The sequence below is a fragment of the Macaca nemestrina genome, chromosome 5, assembly GCF_043159975.1.
Source record: "Macaca nemestrina isolate mMacNem1 chromosome 5, mMacNem.hap1, whole genome shotgun sequence".
In the NCBI taxonomy this organism is placed as follows: domain Eukaryota; kingdom Metazoa; phylum Chordata; class Mammalia; order Primates; family Cercopithecidae; genus Macaca; species Macaca nemestrina.
The window spans coordinates 152,824,441-152,844,779 of NC_092129.1; the positions used below are offsets into that span (position 1 = coordinate 152,824,441).

The 20,339-nt window shown below is 44.2% G+C and overlaps 1 long non-coding RNA gene across 1 annotated transcript in view; it reads right to left on the reverse strand.

Annotated features, from left to right (window-relative positions):
• LOC112422972 (uncharacterized) overlaps nucleotides 1–20,006 on the reverse strand; it is an 86,403-nt gene extending 66,397 nt beyond the window's left edge. The window contains exons 1-2 of the long non-coding RNA XR_003013372.2: nucleotides 19,659–20,006; nucleotides 3,509–3,619 (exon numbers count right to left, since the gene is read on the reverse strand). This is a non-coding gene — a long non-coding RNA (uncharacterized lncRNA). The remainder of the gene's footprint in view (nucleotides 1–3,508; nucleotides 3,620–19,658) is intronic.
• Nucleotides 20,007–20,339: the final 333 nt, after the last annotated feature.

The window sequence follows — 20,339 nt, forward strand, 5'->3', positions numbered from 1 at the left end:
CACAGAGTCCAGGAAAGAAAAACAGGCCACAAAATGGAACTAAACACAGGAGTTGAACAGATGTTTATTTTGATCCATGTCCAGCTTTGGCCAATAAAATAATAAAATGTCCAGGAAAAATCAAGTGGAAGGGAGGGGGTGGGAGAGAGGAGCTAGTAATATCAAATTTGAGACTCTATATGAAAAAGTATAAAAGTCAATCCATTTATCATAGCATACATACAAAAAGATAAATTCCATATGAGACTTTAAAAAACAAAAACCACACAACATTAAAGGGAAATAAATAAATTCTTCTACAGTTTGGGAGTAGAAAAGGCTTGCATAACTATGGCTAAATCTTCAGCTGCAATTGAAGAGAAAGAGTCATAAATTTTGGCCGGGCATGGTGGCTCACGCCTGTAATCCCAGCACTTTGGGAGACCGAGGCAGGCAGATCATGAGGTCGGGAGTTCAAGAGCAGCCTGGCTAATACGGTGAAACCCCGTCTCTACTAAAAAAATACAAACAAAACTAGCCAGGCAAGGTGGCGGGCGCCTGTAGTCCCAGCTACTTGGGAGGCTGAGGCAGGAGAATGGCATAAACCCGGGGGAGGCGGAGCTTGCAGTGAGCCGAGATCGGGCCACTGCACTCCAGCCTGGGTGACAGAGCAAGACTCCGTCTCAAAAAAAAAAAAAAAAACACATGGCAAACATATCATGGACAAATGGTTAAGATTCCTAATACATAAAGAACTTCTAAAAGTAGAGGGATCCCCTAGTCCATAGCAAGGGTTAAAAAATAATAATAAAAGTAGAAGGAAAAGAACTGGATAAGAGACATGAACAAACACTTCACAGAAAAAGAAATGTAAAGGGCCCTATAACATGTAAAAAGATGTTTAACCTTGATTCCAATAAGAATACAAGGCAAAATCATACTAAGGGGAGGCCAAGGCAGGAGCATAGCTTGAAGCCAAAAGTTTAAGACCAGCTTGGGCAATGTGGTGAGACCCTGTCTCTCCAAAAAAGTAAACATAAAAAATTAGCCAGGCATGGTGGCGCATGCCTGTAGTTCCAGCTACTTGGAGGGCTGAGACAGAAACATCACTTGAGCTCAGGAGTTCAAGGTGCACTCCGACCTGGGCAAAAGAGCAAGAACTTGTCCCAAAAACAAAAAACAAAACAAACAAAACAAAACAACTATCCTAAGGTAGCATATTTGTCAATACATGTAGTTGGCAAAGCTATAGGGAAACAGGAATTCTAGTACATTGTGACTAGGAATGCAAAATGAGGCAACCTCTATGGAAGGGAATTTGACTGGCTATATCTAGCAAAGTTACATATGCATTTCCAGCAATACCACTTCTAGGAAACTATTCCAAAACATCACTGGCAAAAATATGAAAAAGTATTTGCATAGACTATTTATTGCAGCTCTGTTTATAATAACAAAAGACTAGAAATAGGCCAGGCATGGTGGCTCACACTGTAATCCTAGCACTTTGAGAGGCCAAGGCAGGCTGATTGCTTGAGTCCAGGAGTTCAAGGCCAGCCTGGGCAACATGGTGAAACTCCATCTCTATTTCAAATTTTAAAAACACATAAATAAATAAATAAAAACTAGAAATAACCCAAATGTCTAACAATAAGGGGCTGCTTGAATTAAATGTGAAGTACTATGGAGCATTAAAAAAAGAATAAAGAATATCTCTACATACTGCCATGGACTGATTGACAGCACCTACTGTTAAGTAAAGAAAGGTCAAACTGTATCTCAATGTTCATTTAAAAAAAAGAGAAGTGGGGAAATCTGGATGCTACTCTATATCTAAGAATATATACATGTATATATTTAAATTTCTAAAAATCGAAAGCAAAAAAAAAGACTATCCGCACAGTGAGTTAGTGATACAATTACAGAGAAAAAAACTGTCTCAAACAACTTTAGACCACTGCAATTTGATTGTATATTCCTAGTGAGACATACCCTAAGGACAAAAAAGAAAGAACTGAAAGAATAGTTTCATTGTGGAGACAAAAGTGGCTCCATCTTGGATGCTAATCCGCCATGTTGACATCTGATTAGCCCCAGTCCCAGGAATGCCTCCTGATTCCTACTTTATTTACTGTCCCTAGTGTAAGAATATATCAACCTTGATGTTATCACACAAATTATAGGCTGTGACGCACGTAGCATTCTAGCCTGTTCTGGATAGTTGCTTTTGTCTTGCACTAAGCACTTATACTCTTTCCCTATGGTATATAAGCCTTGAGGGTAACAGTGCGAGATCTACCTGACTTGCAGCTGCCCAAGAGCAGGCTTCTGTCTGTAAGTTCCCCAGTGAAACATGCTTTAGCAACAAAGTGGACTTGTCCACCTGGTTCTTCGGTTTCTCAGCTCCTTTGACCTTTGGGGGCTGCTTTGCATGTATGGCCGTTTCATGGAAAAGCATTATCATATTCATGGTGATAATATTGATGTTGTTATGTTAAGCCTGTGTGTAAGTATTGAGGGACAAACACTGGCGGATTTGGAAACTAGAATATTCGGTTGGGAGAAAAAAACAGATGCAAGATATATGAAGTTATGTAACACTGAGAGCCTCTATTTGAATGGAAAGTATTAGTAAAAACATTTTCCTTGATCCAAGAGCTGGTAAAAAAAAAATTTTTAAATAAAGAATTAGTATAAACAGAGAATGAGTTTATTTTTAAAATATGTTTATATTTTCTTCCCACTAAAAGGCCCTAGAAACAAGGACCAACCCAGCAGCAACGAGCATCCCTGGAACTCTGTGATTTCCTTTCAACTGAAATCAGATCTTCTTGAAGAAATGCTTGGCTCTCAGACTGGGAACGGAAATGCACATGATGTGCTTGGATATCTAGCCAAATCAGAAACTCAAAAAGCTATCAAAGTCTCTTTGGACTGTGTCAGAAAGAGGTGAAAAGGCTCCCACTTGCCAAAGACGGGACAATTTGAGCATTCATAAGACTAATAACTGTAATGGACTACAGTGAACTGAAGTATATCAAATATGTTTCAATCCATGATTTCATAATGGTATCTTAAATAACTGGTGACTTGTGGAGGACTCTATGTAGCCAACTCAACAATTTGAAAAGTAGTAATAAAGAGAAATCCTTTATTCTGCCTTTCCTATAGAAACCATAACTGAACCCCATGGTTGATGAAGCAATTTCTCTTACACAAGCAGTCCACCTGATAACTGAAGAAAGGAGCGAGTAGGGCAGGAGAGTGGGGTGTGGGGGAGAAAAAAGAATAAATACCTAAATGAAGAAAGAAAGAATAGAATTCCAATATTGCCATTTTGCAACTCCTAATGAAATAATGGATTAGTCAATGATCACGAATGACTTAGAACATCACCAAAAGAGACGGACACAAGCAGACAGCATGTACCTCTGGGTGAACATTCACAACATTCCCTGAGAAGGGGCCCTGCAAAAACAAACACTGAACTTCAATCTGATCAGACCTCTAGATGAAATTAGCAACTTACCAGATGTCAGTGATCAGAGGAGTGTCTGACATAGCACCTCCAGGATAGAATCAGCAAAACCGAGACTGGAAAGCTGCACAGTACAAAAAAAATCCATTTTCTCCAACAAACCTATTGCAAGAGGGGGAAAAAATGAGAGGGTTAACCTGTACATTAAAAGAGATATAACAAACAACAATCAGGTCAGGCAAGGCACATCTGTAATCTCAGCACTTTGTAAGACCAAGGCAGGTAGATTGCTTGAACCCAGGAGTTCGAAACCAGCCTGGGCAATGTGGTAAAACCCTTCTCTATCAAAAAAAAAAAAAAAAAAAAAATCAGCTGGGTATGGTGGCCCATGCCCAAATCCCACTTCTGGGATTACAAATTACAATCCCAAATTTGTACTCTCAAATTCCACTTTTGGAATTACAGATGTGAGCCACTGTGCTCAGCCTTCGATCTTGATTTAAAGTAAACTTATTACAAAAAAAATATGAGGCAGGGTACGATGGCTCACATCTGTAATCCCAGTATTTTGGGAGGCTGAGGCAGGCAGATTGCTTGAGCCCAGGAGTTCAAGACCAGCTTGGGTAAGACAGGAAGATCCTGTCTCTACCAAAACTACAAAAATTAGCCAGGTGTGGTGGCATGCACCTGTAGTCCCAGCTACTGAGGAGGCTGAGGTGGGAGGATCTCTTGAGGCCAGGAGGCAGAGGTTACAGTGAGCTGAGATCACACCACTGCACTCCAGCCTGGGAGAATCTGAAAAAAAATCTGAAACTCCTAAATTCCAAGCTATTTTGCCACTATTTTCTGAGCCTAGGAATCTGCTGTATTCAGTAAAGACCACTTCAGAGTCCAGAACTACAGGGTTGGACCATCTCCCTCCAATTGTCTCTTTACTGATCATGATCACCTCTCCCATTCTCTCCCAGCCTCTCCTCCTACCAGCACAGAGGAGAGAACCACGAGAGTGGAGGATTCAGCCATCCAGAATGATGTGCAGGCGGGGTGCAGTATCTCATGCCTATAATCTCAGCACTTTGGGAGGCCAAGGGGGGGTAGATCACGAGGTCAGGAGTTCAAGACCAGCCTGGTCAACATGGTAAAACTCTGTCTCTACTAAAAATACAAAAACTAGCCAGGCATGGTGGCACATGCCTGTAGTCCCAGCTACTTGGGAGGCTGAGGCAGGAAAATCACTTGAACCAGGAAGGCAGAGGTTCCAGTGAGCTGACATTGCACCATTGCACTACAGTCTGGGCAACAGAGAGAGACTCTGTCTCAAAAATAATAAATAAATAAATAAATAAATACAGAATGAGGTGCAGACAAGAGGTTCCCTGGAAGTGGTTCCAATTCATACTCTTATACATCTGGAGCATAGATTTTGGCATTATTGGGGATGTCCCCAAATGAACAAGTTCTGCTGATGTGATGTGAGTTGATGTTCCTGATCCCAACTGAGCCTGTGATTTGGAAAGAGAAGTGTTTAGGATACTTCTCCAAATTCCACCAGCAGCTAGAATAACTGTAAATGAGGCACTGTGGGACTCCACTTTGAAAAAACTCTGTGTCCACAACCTAGATGCTCCTAAGTCAGAAGACCTAGGAATTAGCCAATATCCCCACCTATGCCTACTACAGTCTCTCAAATCACTCAACATTTCCTAGATTCAGTTGCTACTTCTGCAATAAGGGATGATATTTTACTAGACCAGGAACCAGACTAGGATACCTCTTGAGGTCCCTAACTGCTTTGAGCTCTAACCTTATCAGATACAATACAGAGAGGAACTCCTTATTTCAGAGAACAGAATAAACAGCGGAACCCAAGGAAGGGCAAAAATGGGCAAGTTAGGAAGTGTCACTGGGCACATGAAGCCAAGGTAGGCAGATACTAATTAAACAAATGTGATACTTACTGAGCTCTTACTACATGCCTGCTGCTAGGCTAGGTCCTTTGTATGCCTCATCCCATTGTTACCCTCAACAATCTATAGGTAACAACCCTCACTTCCTTCTCTCAAAGGAAACCTCGCTCTGACATCTCAGGAACATGTCTCTTACGTATTTCCTGTTTCAAACACCTGGAAGTTATATGTAATAACTGAAGTTCCATGCAATGGGTGCAGCAAAGATGCTGAGGGACAGCCCAGGTCTAATGTGGAAGGTCTGAGTTCATGGGGTGGGAGGGGTTGGGGGGTCAAAGACCTCCAGGATACGATGAACAAAGGTTCTTCCATCTTACCTTCAAGCAGCAGCCTGTCTAAAAGAATTTGTCATCTTTGCAAAAGACATCCAGAAGACCCCAAGCTTCTCCAGCCAGAGCTTTGTGTTTGACAGCAGCCATGACCAGCCATTGTTACTTCCCAGTGGCTCATCTGGCCATCTACTATGTTGGGTTTTTTGTTTGTTTGTTTGTTTTCAGAAACTCCAGCAAGCAACACCTGAATCACATCTCTAAACAAAGGTTTGTTCCACCTCTTACAAGTTTATAATAAATGAGTGAGGCTGAAAATGGGTTATATTTATTTGCAAGAAGTCACAATGTAATGGGTAATTATAAAGCAATTATTTTTTCTCTATCATTTCCTAACAAGAGTCATACCTTGAAGTTTCAATAATTACATACTGATAGTGACACATAAAAAAGTGGAATTTATATGGGAAGCAAAGATGCGAACTATATTATGTGGATTTTTTTTTTTTATGAGATGGGGTTTTATTCTGTCATCCACGGTGGGGTGTAATGGCACGAACATGGCTCATGACAGCCTTGACATCCCCAAGCTCAGGTGATCCTCTCACCTCAATTTTTTAAATTAAATTCCTTTTTTGTAAAATTTTTAGTAGAGACAGAGTTTTGTCATCTTGCCCAGGCCAGTCTCAAACTCCTGGACTCAAGCAATCTGCCTGCCTTGGCCTTTCAAAGTGCTAGGATTACAGGCGTGAGCCACATGTGGATTTTTCTGTCCCCAGTAAAGGAGCAACATTTGAACTGTGTTTACACTAATCTAGCCAAAAAAAAAAAAAAAACTATTTCCCTCACCAAACCATATAATTAACAATGGGGCTTAACTCTGTAACCACAATCATATCTAGCATTATTTCAGTGAATCAATGAAGCAATAATGGGGCACATGGCTTTATTAGTTGTCTGTGCCTCCTTGCTATGGATATTAAGTACGATAAATATGTGCATCTGAAAATTCAATATTTCTGGTTGCTTCACTTGTGTGTGAAGACCCCTAACATGTAGGGACATGCAGTTTTGCTGAGGCTCAGACACAAGTGGCACTGCCCAGCTGGGCATGGTTGAGTAAGTATGGATGAGAGCTGACCACCCAGCTTATCAAAGCGGCTCTGTTTCTCGGCAGGTGGCCTCATAGGCAGAAACCTGTGGGAAATACCTTTTTTGAAAAACCTTGTTTCTTTGTGAAAATCACCTCCCAAAAAAGCCACTTGCTCACACAGGTAATAGAAGTAATGAAAATGTCTGCCCAGGCGTGGTGGCTCACACCTGTAATCCCAATACTTTTGGGGGCTGAGGTGGGTGGATCACGAGGTCAGGAGTTTGAGACCAGCCTGCCCAACATGGTGAAACCCCATCTCTACTAAAAATACAAAAATTAGCTGGGCATGGTGGCGGGCGCCTATAATCCCAGCTACTCAGGAGGCTGAGGCAGGAGAATCACTTGAACCTGGGAGGCAGAGGTTGCAGTGAGCCAAGATTGCACCATTGCACTTCAGCCTAGGCAACAAGAGCAAAATTCAGTCTCAAAAAAAAAAAAAAAAAGAAGAAGTCATGAAAATGTGAAGATATCTAAGAAAGTGAGGAATTGTAAATTGAGGTAAAGACTGGAATTTTTATCTCAATGATAATTCAGCTCTATGAATCCAGCATAAATACAGACATTTCTTAAAAGACTAGAGATATGATTTCAGGAAATGTTTCCAGCCAGCTCAAACATTTCTCACAGAGTAAGATACAAAACTTAAGTGAAAGTAGGAATGGCAGATAACTTGTGGTAAGAAAATACAAACAGGAAGCAGCAGCCTCTCGAAGTAAATATTACTGAATCCGGCCTAGAAGACCTGGGGAAGTATTTATGTATCATCTAATTGGAAGATTTACAAAGCTCTCTGGTGTCTTTGGTAGAGGTCAAGAAAGGGTCGGCTCTCCTTCCTGCAAGCAGGCCAGTGGGATCACTGCACAGCAGCCTCCCTCTCCTTTCAGGATCCCTCATCTAACCCCACACCAGTGGATTTTAGGGGTTGAAAGATTCTGGGTCGGGCACGGTGGCTGATGTCTGTAAGCCCAGCACTTTAGGAGGCTGAGGCAGGAGGATTACTTGAGCCCAGGAGTTCAAGATCAGCCTGGGCAACATGGCAAGACCTCGTCTCTATAAAAATTTTTTTAAAAAATTAGCCAGGCATGGTGGTGTGAGCCTGTGGCCCCAATTACTCAGGAGGCTGAGGTGGGAGGATTGCTTGAACCTGGGAGGTTAAGGCTGCAGTAAGCCAAGATTGCACCACTACACTCCAGCCTGGGTGACAGAGTGAGACCCTCTCTAAAAAATAAATAAAAACTCTGGGGCTGGGCGCAGTGGCTCATGCCTGAAATCCCAACACCTTGGGAGGCCAAGGTGGGTAGCTCATGATGTCAGGAGTTCGAGACCAGCCTGGCCAACATGGTGAAACCCCATCTCTACTAAAAATGCAAAAATTAGCTGGGCATGGTGGCACTTGCCTGTAATCCCAGCTACTCAGGAGGCTGAGGCAGGAGAATCGCTTGAATCCAGGAGGCAAAGATAGTTATAGTCAGCTGAGATAACACCATTGCACTTCAGCCTGGGTGACAGAGCGAGACTCCGTCTCAAAAAATAAATAAATAAATAAATAAATAAATAAATAAATAAATAAACAAATAAAGGCTCTGAACTCCCCAGAACAAGGTTGTCTTGTGGGTAAGATGAGATGTAGGAGTGGGGTTGGTAAAAGCAGTCAGCATGCCAAGCATAGAGCCCTTCTCCAACAGAGAAGTCTTCCGACTCATCTTCCAAGACCTCATCCTCTCTCCACATAGATATTATCTAGTGCTGCATGCATATCCTCCCCTCCATTCCTACTTGATTTATTACTTTACTCTTGTTTAATGGTATCCAGACTTATATCTTTTCTTGTAACTATCAAAGTCCCTTTGGATACAAGTTTGGTGTACATAAATAACAATAGTGGTTACCAAGTATCGACTATAATATATCAAACAATGGATATACATTGTCTTTTATCTTCACAATGCTTGGAAATAGAATTTACAAGAAACAGAGGCACAGCAAAGGGAGGCAACTCATTCACCTTCTCACAGCTAGTAAGTGGTGGACTCAGGGTTCAAACCCAAGTAGGAAGGAATCTATGTCAGACTCGTTCTGTTAGTAAGTTGTCTCTAATGGTGTGTATCTCATTCATATTCCTTTCTCACCTACTACCAGTTAGGCAGTTTTACAAAAGCTGTTCCCTAAGCTGAGCTAAAGGAAGGTTAACTACAAACACACATGTGTGCACACACACACATACAGCCTTTATTCAGCTAGATTACTTCATCCTTTCAACCAAAGGAATTGGTGCCTCTTCCATGCCAGACACTGGCATGGTAAACATGTCAGCCATGGTCCCTGATTTTCTGGAGCTTTTATTTTCTCTCCTGCTAATCCCCAGGTATGTCTTAAACGATACCTTCTTTAGTAGGCATTCCTTGTCACCCCAGACTAAATTAACTGACCTCATTATACACCACCATGCTTTTCTTTCATAACACCCAACACCCTGTAATTACTTGTTCAATGTCTTTCTTCTTGGGCTAGGCTCGATGGCTCATGCCTATAATCCCTGCACTTTGGGAGGCCGAGGTGGGTGGATCACCTGAGGTCACGAGTTCGAGACCAGCCTGGCCAACATGGTGAAACCCCCGTCTCTACTAAAAATACAAAAAATAAGCCAGGATTGGTGGCAGGCTCCTGTAATTCCAGCTACTCAAGAGGCCTGAGGCAAGATAATTGCTTGAACTTGGGAGATAGAGGTTGCAGTGAGTCAAGATCATGCCACTGCACTCCAGCCTGGGCAACAAGAGCAAAACTCCATCTCAAAAAAAAAAAAAAAGTCTTCTCATTGTCCTGTGACCTCCATGGGGATGAGACAGGCTGTCCTGTTTGCTGCTATAGCCAGTGTCTTGTGAAGCACCTGGCACCTAAGAGAAAATTAATAAATGTTTGTTGAATGAATGGATGTGAACAAGCAGCAGGAACAGACTTTCTCAAAGGTTAGGGAAGATGGTGCAGGATTGGTGACTAACCCATATTTAGCTGATATCAGTTTCTGTGCCACAAAGTTCTAACCTCTGCTTGATAGGAACCAGCAGCCTCTGAGTTTAAGCCTCCCTCCATTGCACGCACATTCCAGTGTCTGCCTTGCTAATGAGCTCTGCCAGGCTCAGCCCAGGAGCTGTACCAGCGAGAGGCAGCCTGCCCTGTGGAAGGGAAGGGACTAATTAATCCTAAATGTCACATCGGTCTCATAGCTCTTGCCCTTTGCACGCACACGCAATATGGGTATCTCTTTAATCACAATCTCTAGCCCGGATTGAACCTCAAGAGAGCCAACAATACCTGGAACGAATGACCACATCCCCGCTCCACCCCTCACTGTGTTGAGGTTACCTGGAGACAGCGGCTTTCCCACTGTACTCTGTAGGAGGAGGTCACACACCTGGGAATAAGAGTGGTCTCTGAAAGAGATGGTCATTCAGGTATTAGGCAGGCATAGGTGAGGTGGGTCATCAGATAGGGACCTGGAACTCAGAAGACAGCCTTTCACAGGAGGGGTGGGAACCTCCGTGCACCTCTAACCTTCTCTATTCAGACTCAGAGAGTCGCCATGGGAGGGAACCGGGAAGGGGCAACTCCTGCAGTTGCCTTCGATGACTCAGATTCTGGTTACCTGCTGCTCAATCCTTCACTTTCTCTTTTCTTAGCTCTTGGCATTTAGGGAAGTCCTGTTTTAACAAGACTGTTCCAGGTGTCTGCAGTGTGGATGGCCTCAGCTGTACTTGTTCATAGACAGAAAGGGACAGAATATCCTCTGGGGACATGGCAGGGCTACAACGTCCAGCTTCTGCTCCCCAGGGAGATGCTGATGCTCCCATCGCAAAAGATGTACCACTTATTTTGTTACAGGAGGCTGCTGTTTCTTTGCAGCACCTTTTTGGTTGTTTTTGAGATGGGATCTCATTCTGTTGCCCAGGCTGGAGTACAGTGGCATGATCATGGCTCACTGCAGCCTCAAAACCCCGGGGCAGTCCTCCCACCTCAGCCTCCCAAGTAGCTGGGACTACAGGTGCTTGCCAACACACCTGGCTAATTTTTGTATTTTTTGTAGAGATGGGGGTACACCATGTGGCCCAGGCTGGTCTCAAACTCCTAGGCTCAAGTAATCTGCCTGCCTCAGCCTCCCACGGTGCTGGGATTACAGGCATGGGCCACCAAGCTCAGCCTTTTGGCAGCATCTACACAAGCTGCGGAAGGCCTCAGATTCCAGGCCTCAGATGGAGTGCACCAAAGTGGCATGAGACTCAGCTCTGCAGATGTTTTCCCTGGGCCTTAGAGTTGTTCCGCTCTTCACAGACCCCAGCCTGGGCCAGATGGCATAAGCCCATCTCTACAAAAAAATACAAAAATTAACCAGGTGTGTTGGTGAGCACCTGTAGTCCCAGCTACTTGGGAGGCTGAGGTGGGAGGATTGCTTCTGTCTTGGGAGTCTGGGGACCTTGCCAGAGGAAGATCACCACCTGACAGGCAAAGGGATTCCTACCATAACCCCAAGGTCAGGAATCTGGTCCACAAACTGCTTTTCATCCCAAGACCTCAGGCTCAAAGTCAAAGTTCCCCTCTTCTGTGTTGTGCAGCACCACCCCCACCACTCTGCCACCAATCCAGGGCACTCTTCTAGTTTCTTCATGAATTAGACCTCCCTTTTTCTGATCTGAAAGAAAAGGACCCTAATAACAAGCCAGAACTCCTTCCAGCAAAGTCTCTGGGATTAAGAACATTGGTACTTACTTTGTTCATGTGTGAATAATCAATATTCTCCAGCCTCTTTTCTGTCTCCTTTGTGCACACACTTTCTCACTTTCCAATAGATAACATCTATCTTCCCTCAGTCTGCAGCTGAAACTCTGTGACCGCTGGGGGCAGGCCCTGTTCTCTTCGGCTCTCACTCTGGGGCCCAAGATTAGTGCTCTGGGGCGGGCACCGTGGCTCACACCTGTAATCCCAGCACTCTGGGAGGCTGAGTCTGGTGGATCACTTGAGGCCAGGAGTTCGAGACCAGCCTGGCCAACATTGTGAAACCCTGTCTCTACTAAAAGTATGAAAATTGCCAGGCAAGGTGGCACATGCCTGTAATCCCAGCTACTCAGGCAGAATAATTGCTTAAACCTGGGAGGCAGAGGTTGCAGTGAGCCAAGATCATGCCACTGCACTCCATCCAGCCTGGGCAACAGAGCAAGACTCTGTCTCAAAAAAAAAAAAAAATGCTGGGTGTGGTGGCTCACACCTATAATCCAAACACTTTGGGAGGCCGAGGAGGGTGGATTACCTGAGGCCAGGAGTTCGAGACCAGCCTGGCCAATATGGTGAAACCCCGTCTCCACTAAAAATACAAAAATTAACCAGGCTCAGTGGCAGATGTCTGTAATCCCAGCTACTCAGGAGGCTGAGGCAGGAGAATCGCTTGAACCTGAGCAGCAAAGGTTGCAGTGAGCCGAGACGGCACCACTACACTCCAGTCTGGGTGACAAAGTAAGACTCTGTCTCAAAAAAAAAACAAAAGACAGTGATGTGCTAGTAAACCAGCTTGTGGGGGAGATAGGGATCCCTGGTTGTAGCAGTTATCAGTTTCCATGGTGTAGACACTTCCTCCCATGACCAATTTCCAACCACTAACAGTTTAACTACCAGCTTGCAAATTTCCTGAATATTTAACACTCTCACTAGCAGGTCTGAGCTGGCTCCAGCACTCCACTGGTTCAGGGGAATCACTGGAGCTTCCCTGGGACCCAGGATGTCTCGACAAAATGAGTAACAGATCACATGGAAGTGAAGGGAGACAGGGTACCTCACACGTCATTTCTGCCTGCTGGTTCCCCTGGCTCAGGGTACTGGAAAGAGTAAGGACTTTAAAAAAGCTCTAGATTCAAGTCCTTGTGGGACTGCGAGTTTCAGCATCTAACTCTGCAAAATAGGGTTGATAAAACCAACCCACAAGATTACTTTGAAGATAAAATTAGATACCTAGATTAAATGCCTAACAAATACACGGAGCAAGCTCTCGATATACATTTTCTTTTGCCCCCACCCTCTCCTAATTTTCTTGTAGTTCAAAGAATTCTTTTTCAAAGGACCCAGTAGGAGAAGTCCAGATGCAACGCTGTCAAAGAGGGGACAGGTGAGTCTGCCCAATCCACCCCACCGTGAGCTTTAACTTTGGACCCCTGCAAGGTCTTTTCTGCTTCAAGACTCTCCTTTGTCCTCATTCCAAGAGGTGAGTTCATCAAAGTTTTCTGGGGTTCATGCCATCTGGCTTCATTCTCCTCTGATATGGCAAGCTGCACCCAGAACCAGAAACCACACTCCAAAAAGGGAGCAGCGTGTCAGGGCCACAGCAAGCGCGTGGGCTGCCCCAAGGCTGCCCTTTGTACAGGGCAGAGCACATAAAGCTTTCCGCATGCCCCAAATGCCTCCCACATCAAACCAGGTCCCTTAATCAACGGTTACACAGAACACTCATGGGGATTTATGGTACAATTTTGCAGCAGGAGGTTGTGGTCAGAGATTTAGAAGAACTTTCCAACTATAAAACCACCCTAGAAGGAAGTGGAATCTTTGACTCTGTGGCTGGAGTGGGGGAGGAGTCAGAAGCAGAAGGGACACGAGGCTCCCTAGATTTGAGTTTTGCCGCTCACAAACAATGAAACGACTGGGATCATACAACAGAGACAGCAAATGAAACTTTGGAGACATGTGGTTTCTTTTTATTTTTATATTTTTTTTATTTTATTTATTATTATTATTATTATTATTATTATTTAGATGGAGTCTAACTCTTTTGCCCAGGCTGGAGTGAAGTGGCATGATCTCGGCTCACTGCAACCTCTGCCCCCGGGTTCAAGCGATTCCCTGCCTCAGTCTCCCGAGTAGCTGGGATTACAGGTGCTTGCCACCATGCCCAGCTAATTTTTGTATTTTTAGTAGAGACAGGGTTTCACCATGTGGCCAGGCTGGTCTTGAACTCCTGCCGTCAGGTGATCCACCCACCTCAGCCTCCCAAAGTGCTGGGATTACAGGCATGAGCCTCCACTGCCGGCCTGAGAAATATGTTTTCTTGTGGCAAAGAGCTTTTGGTAACTCAGGAAAGTTTCAGAAACTTTGAAGTATTATACAAAAACTCTTAATTAGAATTAGATGAGAAGGCCGGGGACAGTAGCTCATGCCTATAATCCCAATGCTTTGAGAGGCTGAGGCAGGCGGATCATGAGGCCAAGAGATCAAGACCATCCTGGCCAACGTGGTGAAAACCTGTCTCTACTAGAAGTACAAAAGTTAGCTGGGCATGGTGGTGCGTGCCTGTAGTCCCAGCTACTCAGGAGGCTGAGGCAGGAGAATCGCTTGAACCCGGGAGGTGGAGGTTGCAGTGAGCCGAGATCGCGCCATTGCACTCCAGCCTGGCGACGAGCCTCCATCTCAAAAAAAAAAAAAGAATTAGATGAGAAGATCTGGGTTTGAACCATATCTGGCCACTTTGCAACTCACTGACCCATGCAAGTTATTTAACCACGCTGAGTCTCGGTCACTCGTGTTCATTCACTCAGGCTATATTTATTGAGCATCTTGCATGTGTCTTGCATGGGGCTAAGAGAATCCTGGGAAGATGATGGCGAGCAAAACCAGGCACAGTCCTTTTTCTTTTCTTTCCTTTTCTTTTTTTGGTAGAGACGGGGTCTCACTCTAATGCCCAGGCTGGTCTCGAACTCCAGGGCTCAAGTGATCCTCCCACCTTGGCCTCCCAAAGTACTGGAATTACAGGCATAAGCAACCTTGCCAAGCCCACAGTCCTTTACTTACGAAGCTGAAAATTTATTCATTGTGACAAAACATACTAATGCTAAGACCACTGGATATGCACATGCAAAAGAATGAAGTTGGACCCCTATCTCATATCATAGACAAAAATTTAATCAAAATGGATCAAAGACCTACATGTAAGAGATAAAACTATTAAATTCTTAGAAGAAAACACAGATGTAAATCTTTGTGACCATAGACTAGGCAGCGGTTTCTTAGCTATGACACAGTGCACAAGCAGGAAAAAAAAAATAGATAAATTGGACTTCAAAAATTTAAACTTTTGTGCTTCAAAGGACATTAAGAAAATAGGTTGAGCATGGTGGCCCATGCCTGTAGCCCTAGCACTTTGGGAGGCCAAGCCAGAAGGATTGCTTGAGCCCAGGAGTTCGAGATCAGCCTAGGCAACAAAGCGAGACCCCGTCGCTATTTAAAAGAAAGAAAGAGAGAGAGAGAGGAAGGAGGGAAGGAAGGAAGGAAGGAAGGAAGGAAGGAAGGAAGGAAGGAAGGAAGGAAGGAAGGAAGGAAGGAAGGAAGGAAGGAGGGAGGGAGGGAGGGAGGGAGGGAGGGAGGGAGGGAGGGAGGGAAGGGAGGGAGGGAGGGAGGGAGGGAAGGGAGGGAGGGAGGGAGGGAGGGAGGGAGGGAGGGAGGGAGGGAAAGAAAGAAAGGAAAGAAAGAAAGAAAGAAAGAAAGAAAGAAAGAAAAAGAAAGAAAGAAAGAAAGAAAGAAAGAAAGAAAGAAAGAAAGAAAGAAAGAGAAAGAAAGAGAAAGAAAGAGAAAGAAAGAGAAAAGGAAGGAAGGAAGGAAGGAAGGAAGGAAGGAAGGAAGGAAGGAAGGAAGGAAGGAAGAGAAAGAAAGGGAAAGAAAGAAATAAGGAAAGTAAAGAAGACCCATAGAATGGGATAAAATATTTGTAAATTATGAATCAGTTAAGAGACGTATATTTAGAATTTATAACAAACTCTTACAACTCAATAATAAAAAGACAACCCAACTTAAAAATAGGCAAAGGATCTGAATAAACATTTCTCCAAAGGTATACAGATGACCAATAAGCACATGAGAAGATGTTCAGGCAGGGCCCAGTGACTCACGCTTGTAATCCCAGTACTTTGGGAGGCTGAGGTGGGCGGATCAGTTGAGGTCAGGAGTTTGAGACCATCCTGGCCAACCTGCTGAAACCTCATCTCTAGTAAAAATATAAAAAATTAGCCAGGAGTGGTGGTGCACACCTGTAATCCCAGCTACTCAGGAGGCTGAGGCAGGAGAATCGCTTGAACCCAGGAGGCAGAGGTTGCAGTGAGCTGAGATCACACCATTGCATTCCAGCCTGGGCAACAGAGTGAGACTCTGTCTCAAAAGAAAAAAAAAAAGATATTCAACATAATTAACCACCAAGAAAATGATAAATCTAAACCACCATGAAATACCACTTTATACCCACTAAGACGACTAGAATCAAAAAGACAGACTGGAGAAACTGGAACCTTCATACACTGCTGGTGAGAATGTCAAATGGCTCAGCAACATTGGAAAGCAGTTCTCAAAAGTGGAACATAAAGTTACCATATGACCTCGAAATTCCACTCCTAAGTGTATACCAAAGAGAAAACGGATGTCCATACAAAATCTTATACAGGAATGTTCACACTAGCATTATTCACAATAGCTAAAATTTGGAAACAGTATAAATGTCTATCAACTGATGAATGTATAAATAAAATATGGTATATCCACACAATGAAATAGTATTCAACAATAAAAAGAAAGTACTAATTCATGCTATAACATTGAAAACACTATGCTAAGTGAAAGAAGCCAGACATAAAATGCCACATATTGTATGATTGTTTATATGAAATGTCCAGAATAGGCAAATCTATAGAGACAAAAAGTAGATTGGTGGTTGCCTAAGGCCAGGAAGGGGAAAGATTGGGGGTAAAACCGGAAATGACTGCTAATGAGCATGGGATGTCTTTTGAGTGATGAAAATGTTCTAAAATTGTGGTGATGGTTGCACAACTCTGTGAATATACTAAAAACCATTTCGGCCAGGCGCAGTGGCTCACGCCTGTAATCCCAGCTACTCGGGAGGCTGAGCGGGAGTATCACTTGAACCAGGGCGGCAGAGGTAGCATCGAGCCAAGATCAAGCCACGGCACTCCAACCTGGGCAACAGAGTGAGACTCTGTCTCAAAACAAACAAACAAACAAACAAAAACCATTTCATTGTACATTTTTAAAGGGTGAATTTTTTTTTTTTGAGATGGCATCTCACTCTGTACCCCAGGCTGGAGTGCAGTGGCATGATCTCAGCTCACTGCACTGCAACCTCCGCCTCTTAAAAGGTGAATTATATAGTATGTGAATTGTGTCTCAATATAACTGTTATTAAAAATAACAGCATAACTCGAGCAGATATTTGTATACCCACATTCACAACAGCATCATTCACAATAGCCAAAAGGTGGAAGCCATCCAAGTGTCCATCAATAGATGAATGAATAAGCAAAATGTGGCCAGGCGTGGTAGCTCACACCTGAATTCCCAGCAGTTTGGGAGGCTGAGGTGGGAGGACTGCTTGAGCTTAGGAGTTCGAGACAAGCCTTGGCAACTTGGTGAGACCTCATCTCTACCAAAAATACAAAAATTAGCCAGGCATGGTGGTGCATACCTGTAGTCCCAGCTACTCAGGGTGCTAAGGTGGTAAGAGGATAGCTTGAGCCAGGGAGACTGAGGCTGCAGTGGGCTGAGATCGCACCACTGCATTCCAGCCTGGGCAACAGAGGGAAACTCTGTCTCCACCAAAAAAAAAGTGGTATATACGTATATGCATATAATGGAGTACTTTTTAAAAAAGAAAATTCTGATATGTGCTACAATGTGGATAAACCTTGAAGACATCATGCTAAGTGAAATAAAAGTCAATCACGGCAGGGCATGGTGCCTCATGCATGTAATCCCAGCACTTTGGGAGGCCAAGGCCGGTGGATCACTTGAGGTCAGGAGTTCAAGACCAGCCTGACCAACATGGAGAAATCCCATCTCTACTAAAAATACAAAAAATTTGCCAGCTGTGGTGGTGCATACCTGTAATCCCAGCTACTCAGGAGGCTGAGGCAGGAGAATCGCTTGAACTTGAACCTGGGAGGTGGAGGTTGTGGTGAGCCAAGATCACATCATTGCACTCCAGCCTGGGCAACAAGAGCAAAACTCCATCTCAAAAAAAAAAAGGCAATCACCAGAGGAAAAATATTTTATGATTCCACCTTTTTTTTTTTTTTTTTTTGAGACAGAGTTTTGCTCTGTTACCCAGGCTGGAGTGATCTCAGCTCACTGCAATCTCGCCTCCTGGGTTCAAGTGATTCTCCTGCCTCAGCTTCTCAAGTAGCTGGGATTACAGGTGCCCACCACCATGCCCGGCTAATTTTTGTATTTTAAGTAAAGATGGGGTTTTGCAGTGTTGGCCAGGCTGGTCTTGAATTCTGACCTCAGGTGATGCACCCGCCTCGGCCTCCCAGAGTGCTGGGATTATAGTCGTGAGCCACTGTGCCCAGCCGATTCTACTTTTTTTAAGACAGAGTCTTGCTGGAGTGCAGTGGCATGAGCTCGGCTCACTGCAACTTCTGCCTCCTGAGTTCAAGCGATTCTTGTGCCTCAGCCTCTTGAGTAGCTGGAATTACAGGCACATGGCACCATGCCCAGCTAATTTTTGAATTTTTAGTAAAGACAGGGTTTTGCCATGTTGGACAGGCTGGTCTCGAACTCCTGACCTCGAGTGATCCACCTGACTTGGTCTCCCAAAGTCCTGGGATTACAGGCATGAGCCACCACGCCCAGCCTATTACTCCATTTATAAAAGGCACCTACATCCTGGCCAACATGGTGAAACCCCATCTCTACTAAAAATACTAAAGTTAGCTGGGCATGGTGGCGCGTGCCTGTAATCCCAGCTACTTGGGAGGCTGGGTCAGGAGAATCGCTAGAAGCCAGGAGGCGGAGGTTGCAGTGAACCGGGATCATGCCACGGCACTCCAGGTTGGCAACAGAGCAAGACTCCATCTCAAAAAAGTAAATAAATAAAAAATAAAATAAAAGACATCTAAAGTGGTTACATTCTAAAGAAAGTAGAATGGTGGTTGCCAGGGCTAAGGAAAGCGGGGAATGGGAAGGTATTGTTTACTGGGTGGAGTTTCAGTAGGGGAAGATGAAAAAGTTCTGAATGTGGCTGATGGTGATGGTTGCAAAATAATATGGATGTACTTAATGCCACTGAACTGTATGTTTAAAAATGGTTAAAATGCTAAATTTATGTCTATTTTACTACAATTTTCAAAATAAAGGCATAATAATAGCTCTTACCTCATGGGGTGATTGTGAGGATGAAGAAGATTAATATTGGCTGAAGGGATGGCTAAAACAAGTAACAACTTTTATGAGCCTGGCCTGGAGAGCGGGGTTGGGAATGAGACAGGGAGTGATGGAGGGACAATTTAACTTTCTACCTTAACACATTTACCTACTGTTTAGGTTTGCCCCCAACTGTTATATAACTCAGCAAGCTATAGACATGGCAGGGGGCTGCTTATATTCTCAAGTTATTGATTTATTCAAGTCTCAGTGTCCACAGAAAAATGCATGAGTTTTGGGATCCATATTCTATCCTTGGCCAGTATTTGACCTTCTGTGTTTGTATCTTTATGTGTATCTTTCCCCAGATTTCTTTAGCTTTGCTTACGTTACTCTTCATCTACCTCCAATTGACTAGAGTCTTAGTCACAAAGATCTTCAACATCCCTGTCTGATCACTAGATCCTCCCCTCTCATCTGAGAAAGGCCCCAGCCTCAGATAGAAGGGCTCCCGGTCTCTCTGACCCAGTGTCCCCTGGATGCCTCTTCCCCATTTTTACCTGACTTCATACAGTAAAATCTTCCCTGAGAGCTGACTTTTCAGTTCCTCACTTTGCAAAATTGCGAGACCCACTCACCCAGGAGGCCGGAGATGGCTCAGAGCCCAGACAGCCGGAAGTCTGTTTCCTGGGCCGGGGAATGCTGGCAGAAATCCAGATAGCTGACGTCACCTGGTCCAGATGGCGGAAGCCATTGCCCAACCATAAGAAATCGATGCCAACAACACATTTCTCTATGGCTGTCTCCCTCAATCCAGAAAAGCATTTTCTTAGAGAGGAGGCAGCTGAGTAGTAGTGGAAAGTGGCCTGGCCTTCAAATCATGTGATGTGTTGGGTATGAGGCTGGCCGCAGCATCAGCTGACAAATAACGTGAGAGCGGAGCCCTGGACTCCAAGTCAGAAAACGTAAGTCTGAGTAGGAGCACAGCTACCTAACTTCTGACCTTTGACAAATCACTGGATTTCCTTCAACTGGCTTTTTAAAAGCTATGAATAATAATACTTCACAGAAGCTATTATTGCAAGGCTGGAATGAGGTCATCTGTATAAAAGATTTCATAAGCTTGAAGCAGGATGCCAATGCAAAATTCTGCCTCTGTGAGAGGCTTCCTGGGAGAAGCGGATCCTGGGGGGCAGAATGGAGAGTGATTCCAGGCTGTTCCCAGAGCCAGGCAGCTGGCACTGTGTGAAAGTGGGCTTGCCGCTGCCTAGCTCTGCAACTGGGATGCATAACATAGCCTCTCTGTGTCCAGTTACTCA